The sequence below is a fragment of the Venturia canescens genome, chromosome 2 (genome assembly GCF_019457755.1).
Source record: "Venturia canescens isolate UGA chromosome 2, ASM1945775v1, whole genome shotgun sequence".
NCBI lineage: Eukaryota > Metazoa > Arthropoda > Insecta > Hymenoptera > Ichneumonidae > Venturia > Venturia canescens.
The window spans coordinates 34,809,816-34,817,396 of NC_057422.1; the positions used below are offsets into that span (position 1 = coordinate 34,809,816).

Sequence of the window (7,581 nt, forward strand, 5' to 3'; positions counted from 1 at the left end):
AACGGGTTTTCTAATTTGTGAAGTAATTTTGTGAATCAAACTTTAAAGCCATACTTCTAGATTTAACGTGTTGACAAACATCAATTTCAGTTGGAAAACAGAAGGAAATTTGGGTATAAGTGAAATATCAATGTACTAGAATAAATATTTGCGCTTACGCGGTCTTGCATTGGCGCGAAGAATTTCATCACTTCTACTTCCATAAACTTTGCAGTAGAATTTCAGCTTTGATTATTTTTATTCAATATATATTTTTAATGAACGTGTGATTTAATTGCCTAAGAAATATTTTGAATCTAAATTTTCCTTCAAATTACTGCTCCGGTGCATAAATTTTATTAAAATTTTGTCGAACTTGACAATAAATTGAAATAAAAAAGGGTAGAAAGAACGCTGTACTGTCTGAGCATTTTATGCAATCCTGGAGCAGCAGAGAAACGTCAAAAATGAATTTTCTCCTCCTAATTTGAGATTCTATTTATGATTTTTATTAAATTTTTTTATCATTTTTATTACATACTATTTTACTACTCAAATAACAATGCGCGATCGACCTCTCTTGATTTGCTGCATCAGAAACGAATTTCGTTTTCGAAATAACGGATTGGTTGAGTGCCACAGCTCTCGAGTTGATCATCGACGTAAATACTCGTTGCGACATTGTTGTTTCCCGACCTAACTTTACGCTTATTTTTATCTTAATATGACAAACGGTATTTCTAATTTTCCAATCGTCTACAAACGAAGGAAATTAAAACATTCAATGTCAGGATACATAATTATTTTCGCGGTAGTTACCATCGGTCGGTAATAAGTGATCAGTAAATGTTGCAACGTAGCAAGGATTCCCCATTTTCACTCCGTCACGTATTTCATCTAGAACAAAAAAACCCTCAGACACATGAATCGGGGGTTTCAATAATTTTTGGTGGGGTGGTAGAAGGGCAGGCTATGACAACGACCAAATATTATGTTCAACTGGGTCTCCATAAAAAAAAATTGAAGGTTGAGATTGAATAGAATATTTATCATTACAAAACTACAGTTAAATGATAGCCTCGTTGTAACGCGCTTGGCCGTGAAATCTATGGTCTCAGGTTCGAGATTACATTTTTTTTTATAAATGATTATAATATGAAAAAGTTAAAGCACCCGCTGTGGTTGATGTTAGAATTGTAGTAAACCCCAAACGCCCTCAGCTGACGTCAAACTCATAAGCGAAGCTGCTACTGCTCCTTTTGAACACATTACAAATGGAAATGTAAGTGTCCCATATAACTCGCAAAGTATGAATTATTCCAAAACTATCGTTTTGCTTCATTTGTCATGCAAATGTGGATAATAAAACAACATTGGGGATTTCGGCCTAATTTTTTTTTTACTGCTATCTAGTGGCGTCACAGACAATCGTCGAAAGTACTGCCATCTCGTGAAAGAAAGAGTTAATTTTGTTTAAACAGTTAAACATTTAACCGTTGACAAGAAAACGATCATTCGACGATCACCTGTTGCTGAGAAAAGACGTAAATATTTTTTCACTTTTGGGGTTTGCAAATGGTGTTTTTATTTACTGATGGTTAATAAATTAAAATGTTCGGTGTTATTACCGTAATTGTAAGAAATAACTGGCAAATTGAAATGATTTTTTTTTTCAATTGTAGAAAATGGAAAACTTAAATGCCGCTGAGGTTCAGGAGCTCAATGTCGCTGATGGCGGTAATAATGAAGAAGTGGAAGTTCCATCACAGGATCCACCAGTGCCACCAGCATCTGCTGCGAGGCAGGCACCTGGCCCGCAGGAGGACAATAATAGACCCATGAATCGTAAGTAAAACGAGCTCGGGATCATTAATTCCTTTTCTTTTCGGCTCCGATTTATGAAAATTGTTAACTATTCCAGGGCGAGGCACTCGAGCTGGCTGGAGAGCTCTCGAGAATTTACAACTCGAGTACTTACAGCGCCTACAAATGCTCGCCTCGCAAGCTTTGGCCAGGCAAGCATTACGAGCCAGACGAGATCGTAGGGCGTGGGGTCGTCGTGGGAATTGGCGTGGCCGTGGCACCAGGGTGGCCATGGTGAGCAAGGTGGTCAATGAAAAGTTTCAATAAAAGAATTATATTCTATAAAGATGTTTTTTTAAATTTATTTCTTACTAAAGTATAGCTCCGTCAATGAACTGTTCAAGACCGGTGCTATTTCCGATTCCTTTTTCCTACAAATTTCTTCATACGCACTTTATTTTTTTCACTTTTACCTTTTCCAAAATTTCTTTTGAACATTCTAACGAAGACTTGATTCACTTGAGGGTTTAAAATTGCAGCACTCAGGATTGATTTGTTCTGCTGGATAGGAAAAATTGTTCAATCCACCACTTTCGAGTTCTTCGCTTTTATACCATGAAAGCCGCTGCTGCAATCAAAGTTGAATTCTCTTCAGCATCAAATTCATCCACTGCGATTTCATCTGTAAACATGCTTGCGTATTTTGGATATCAATTTTTTTTCTTTTCGAAGAAAAAGAATAAAAAGTAGAATATTATATTTGTTTGAAAACTATTGCCTTTTCCAAAAGATATTCTTGACATTTTAGTGATGGCTTGATTCACCTGAGTGTCCAAATTGCAGCGCTCAGGATGATTGTTCCGCTGGATGGAAAAAATTGTTCAATATACCGCTTTGTATGTAGTTCTTGGCCTTCACCATGGAAGCCGCTGCTACAAATCAAAGCTGATTCTCTTTAGCCTCAACTTGATTTACTGACATTTCCTCCATAGAAATGCTGGCGCCTGTTAAATATTACACTGCAGATATAACAGAAATTATTTTTAAAAAATGTTTGTTAGCTGTTCAAATTTCATGAAAAAATCATAATGAAAAAATTGCTGCCCCTTACATCTTTTACTGGATTTTTCTTTTTTGAGCGCCGGAAGAAATCTGCGACGTGACATCAAAGTTGTTACGTAACCGTCGGTACAAGTTTGCTCAATCACTCGAGTTAGCCATTGACAGATTTCTGGATAAAAGCGCCCATGAATGATTCCAAAACTATCTTAGCTTCTCGTTCGGTAATAGCAATAGTTTCCGCAAGAGTCCTCGTCCCCATACCGTAAATCATACCGTAGCACAATTGTTTTGTTTTCTGACGCATGTTATCGTCGATCTGGACCGTTGAGAATGTCTTTTTAAATAAAAAAGTTGAATTATACAAACAATTATTTTTCATTTTTCCCTTATGATCAGTTGAAAAAATGGATTAAATCGAAATAACTCGTTTGGAAATACTTCAAAATAAAATTCTGGGAAATAAAAAAATGTTATTCTTTAATTTGATTTTCCGCACTTTTCTTACATATATCAAATTTTATGTGAAAAATGTTTCTTTAAATACAAAAAAGTTCAATTATAGAAACAATTTTTTTTCATTTCTCCCTAATGTTCAGTTGAAAAAATGGATTTGAACTTTTTCGAAATAACTCATTTGGAAATACTTGAAAATGTATAATCTCGGGAAATAGAAAAATGTAATTATTCTTTAATTTGATTTTTCGCACTTTTCTTACATATATGAAATTTTATGTGAAAAATGTTTTTTTAAATACTGAAGTTGAATCATAGAAACAAATTTTTTTCATTTTTCCCGAATGGTCAGTTGAGAAAATGGAAAACCACGTTGAATCAAGAGACAAAATGAACACATCTTATCCTCCGCAACGTTGTACCATCGAAATGCAATATTTTTGAAAATATCACTTTTTTTTATGTAAAATTCAGTAGAAATGTGGCTCTTTTGAGAAATGTGCCAAGATCTTCATCCCAATTGACAATAAACAGCTGATAATATTAGATTTCCATTCATAGGAACAAATGCCATTCGAACACTAATTACATAGCTGTCGTCGTGAGAATTAAAGTGACGTTGTTTATTTAACAGAAAAAGGGATTTTTTTGACAGTTTTTTACCTGAATTTGCGTTACTCCTAGTTTTCGCTAAGACGATACTAGTCGATCTATGGAACACACAGTGCTCCAAAACGGCTGTGCTGGTACTCATTTTTTTAGCCTTGCTTAATTCCAGAACCTAAAATTTATTTAAAGATAAATTTAAATCCACATTCAACGTAAAAATTGGATTTTTTTCCAACTAGAGAATATGCTATACTCTCTAATTGAATCATTTCTTCCTGAATTACTTGCGATAACTCTGGGAGGGATATGAGAATTACGCCCAAACCACTGAGATTCATACGGGCAAGCAAAGACAGAATTTTTTCAACATCTGTAAATTTTATTCAAATTCGGTATTCGAAAATGACAAAACAATTGTTTTGTCTTTTGCAGGGTCATTTGAATTGATATATTGTGCAAGGTAAAAATACTGCTTGATTTTATTACAAAACATAAAAAAAGTTGAAAAGTTTCCAACAATATTGAACTACATGCTTCCAATATAAGACTTTTTACATTTAATTGTAACAAAAATTGGCCTTCAGGAAAATTCTGCAATCTGCCAATTGAATAATGATTTAACTTTTGGTTTTAATGTTCTAGTATGTTTCTATGGAGAAATGATTAATAAAATGGTTACCAGGCCGTTGAAACATCGATCCGAATTGTCTGAATTCAATAATCAGTCTGCGGTTATTGGATCGAGAAACTTGCACGTGTCACGTCTCGCGTGCCATGTTAATACGCGAGTCGTGACGACGTACTCGTCTGATCACTCGCGACTTGGCGACGGAGCGCCCTTGGGTGACCTCTGTGCGTTGCCTCGTGTTGCCGCGAGCGGATGGCTGCGGAATCCGCGCGATCAGCATCGCCTGATCGCGAGGTCCGAAGGCCGTACCCGAGTGGACGAGCGAAACCGCTGATACGCCGAAAATCCCTGTCACGACGATCGCTTTCGAGCTATCGTCGCCGTGGCAAGGATTTTCATAAAACAGTTCCGATTGCTCGCTACAGACTCTCGGTCGTCCACTGGGATAACTCCGTAATTCAGCAAGCTCGCGGCGGGGTAGTAAATCCTGGCAAAATAGTACAGGTGAACCGCACAGAGGACATAAGTCTGGGTTCCGTCAACAAGCGCGAAGTGAACAACACAGTGCCCCTTGATTCACGAACGTTTCTTAGATTAGTTCTTTTGCTTTCTTAAAATATTTGTTCGAAGTGTGAGTGAGTGTGTTTAGGAGTGTCGGCGGAAGAATTGTTTCCGCCAGTAATCGTAAGTCGAATTAATCATTGTAACTTTCACCATTGTAACTTCTCTGTAACTCAAAATTGTAACTTGAATCATTCTCTTTTCGTCGGTCAATATTAATTTAATTCTGTTCCAAAATTGTGTCTCTGTTTTATTCCAATCCTCGAGCGATCCCGTCAATCTTCTCCGGGGCCCGTATGGGACCAAATAGGCGTATTAAACATTTCTTTGATTCTGCTAAAATTTATTCTGGTCGTCAATTAATTATCAACCTCATTAAGTGCATTGGAAAAAATCCTGCAGCATCTCTGCAGGTTGGTGGCAGCACAACTACCCCTTTTTTTTCTTACAACGAATTCCCTCATTCTCAATCGGCCTCCATCCTTGTTCGTCCCCTCTGGACGTAACACACGATTATGTCATTCTGCCGCAATTGTACAAAATCTTGTACATTTCCTTGAATGAAAAACAGCGAACTGTCAGGCTTGATGTGATTAGTATACGCATCAAAAGATCCGGCCTTTCTTCAATGGGTACCTTAGATTCTACAAAATATTTTTGTTAACTTTTGCAAGAAAATTGATGTTTACGATAGATTTGTTGGAATGACCATTCCAACCACCTACACAATGAATATCGGTATACGCTGCCAATAATAAATCATTGCACAGGACATTTGTATTGGAATAAATCACCGAAGTGTAATATTTACCTAGAATGAAGTCCAAGCCATCGATAACCAGGTGTGCGAGATGATCAAAATTAAGCAATTTTCTATGCCCTTCTTGATAAATAAACTGAATAAGGTATCTGAGCACGGAAACACCAATACTTGCCGATCATTGTAGATGTCAGCCTATAAATTCATGAGTTATTATTTGTTTAACACCACCAAAATTGTGATTTTAAAAATACTTTGCCACGATACATTTGTCAGGCCGGCTATTCCAACCAGCTACACAATGAATGTCAGCTTCCGATAAATCATTGCAAAGGACATTCATATATCATATTTAGAACATTCAATGTTGAGTACAGAATCAGAATTAGTGGATTAAGACCCTTTGGTATGATAAATATGAACAGAATCAGAATCAGTGGATTAGGACCTTTCGGTATGATATGATAGATTCTATTAAGTATTGAAAAGTTTTGAGGTTCAAAATTTTAGCCAATGATTTATTTTTGATTTTTTTCTCTAACTTTTGCAAATTTATATTTTATTGAATGAAGGCTAGTTATTGAATAAAATTGTACCTTTTTAACGTTGAGTGCGTATGAATCTGGGAACGAAATTGTGTATTTTCGATGTCGATCGATCAGCCGCATTGATTTTTCGAACGTACGAACACTTCTTTTCTCACCAAAATATCGCAATTGATTTTTCCTCAGACGAGTGGAAATGCACTTTTCGAAGTGTACATGAATTTCACAAATTGTTTTTTCATATGGAGTCTGATTCAGATTTTAGATCTGTTGAGAACATTTTTGACGTAGAAGATGAGATGACCGTCGATGCCATTTTCTTCATTTTCAATATAATTTTTTTTTTCATCTGTCGTTTCATTCAAATAAATCTATGTTTAGAAACAGCTCACGATAGAATAGAACGACACAATTAACTGATCACTACGAATTCATCCAACACACGATACACACATCCCGATCTTCGCACTGTCAAAACAACATAACCCTTTTTCAAACTATCACGGTTATATAGCGACGAGGTGGAGGTGCTGGGTGACGTCAGTCCACGACACCGCCGTGAAGTTAGCCCCAGGGACATGAGGCCTTTGATGGTATTATATACAGACACGTCAAAAAATGTGTTTAGTAACTTGTGCATAATTTTAAGCCCATGTACGCCACTGATCATGCTGATTTTAGGCGCAATCGAAAGAGAATTTAATAATACAATGACTCATGAATTTCGTAATTGAACAAAATGACATGCCGATTTTACCCCCACCACCGCGAATCGTTACTAGACTCTACCGAGTCTCTTGTAAATATTGCGTTATTAAATAGAAGCCAAAAAGCCAGCATATTCGCATATAGTAGAGTGCAGCAGACTCACGTAATGCAGGCTTTTAATACTTGGCGTCGAGCCGCGTTGCCGCGTCTCTTAAATTTTTTTTTCATAATTTTTATCGATTACTCCCCATCATCATTTTATTCCGAAAAATAAGGCTCTCTCTGCGCGACCGTGACCATTAAAATCGAAAAGGATATGAATTAAGGTTCATGACAGAGAGCTTAGGTTTTACGGTTCAACATTTGCAAGTAAATAAAATAACTTGATTTATTTTGCGTAAAATAATCGCTCAATGTCATGCAATTTTACGCATTTGCATAAAATTATGAAACAACAACAAACGAGTTTTTTA

The 7,581-nt window shown here is 36.3% G+C and overlaps 2 long non-coding RNA genes across 3 annotated transcripts; both read right to left on the reverse strand.

Moving 5' to 3' along the window:
• Window positions 1–2,176: 2,176 nt before the first annotated feature.
• LOC122406261 (uncharacterized) lies at window positions 2,177–4,007 on the reverse strand. Of its 2 annotated transcripts, none has more exons than XR_006259942.1 (3): window positions 3,961–4,007; window positions 2,894–3,178; window positions 2,177–2,786 (listed from the first exon to the last, which is right to left on the reverse strand). It is a non-coding gene; the product is annotated as an uncharacterized lncRNA (long non-coding RNA). The 2 variants fall into 2 exon arrangements; XR_006259941.1 differs by having other exon boundaries at window positions 2,177–2,801.
• Window positions 4,008–5,637: 1,630 nt separating this feature from the next.
• On the reverse strand, window positions 5,638–6,854 carry LOC122406724 (uncharacterized). The gene is made up of 3 exons (XR_006260055.1): window positions 6,452–6,854; window positions 5,907–6,050; window positions 5,638–5,739 (listed from the first exon to the last, which is right to left on the reverse strand). It is a non-coding gene; the product is annotated as an uncharacterized lncRNA (long non-coding RNA).
• Between the last annotated feature and the right edge of the window lie 727 nt (window positions 6,855–7,581).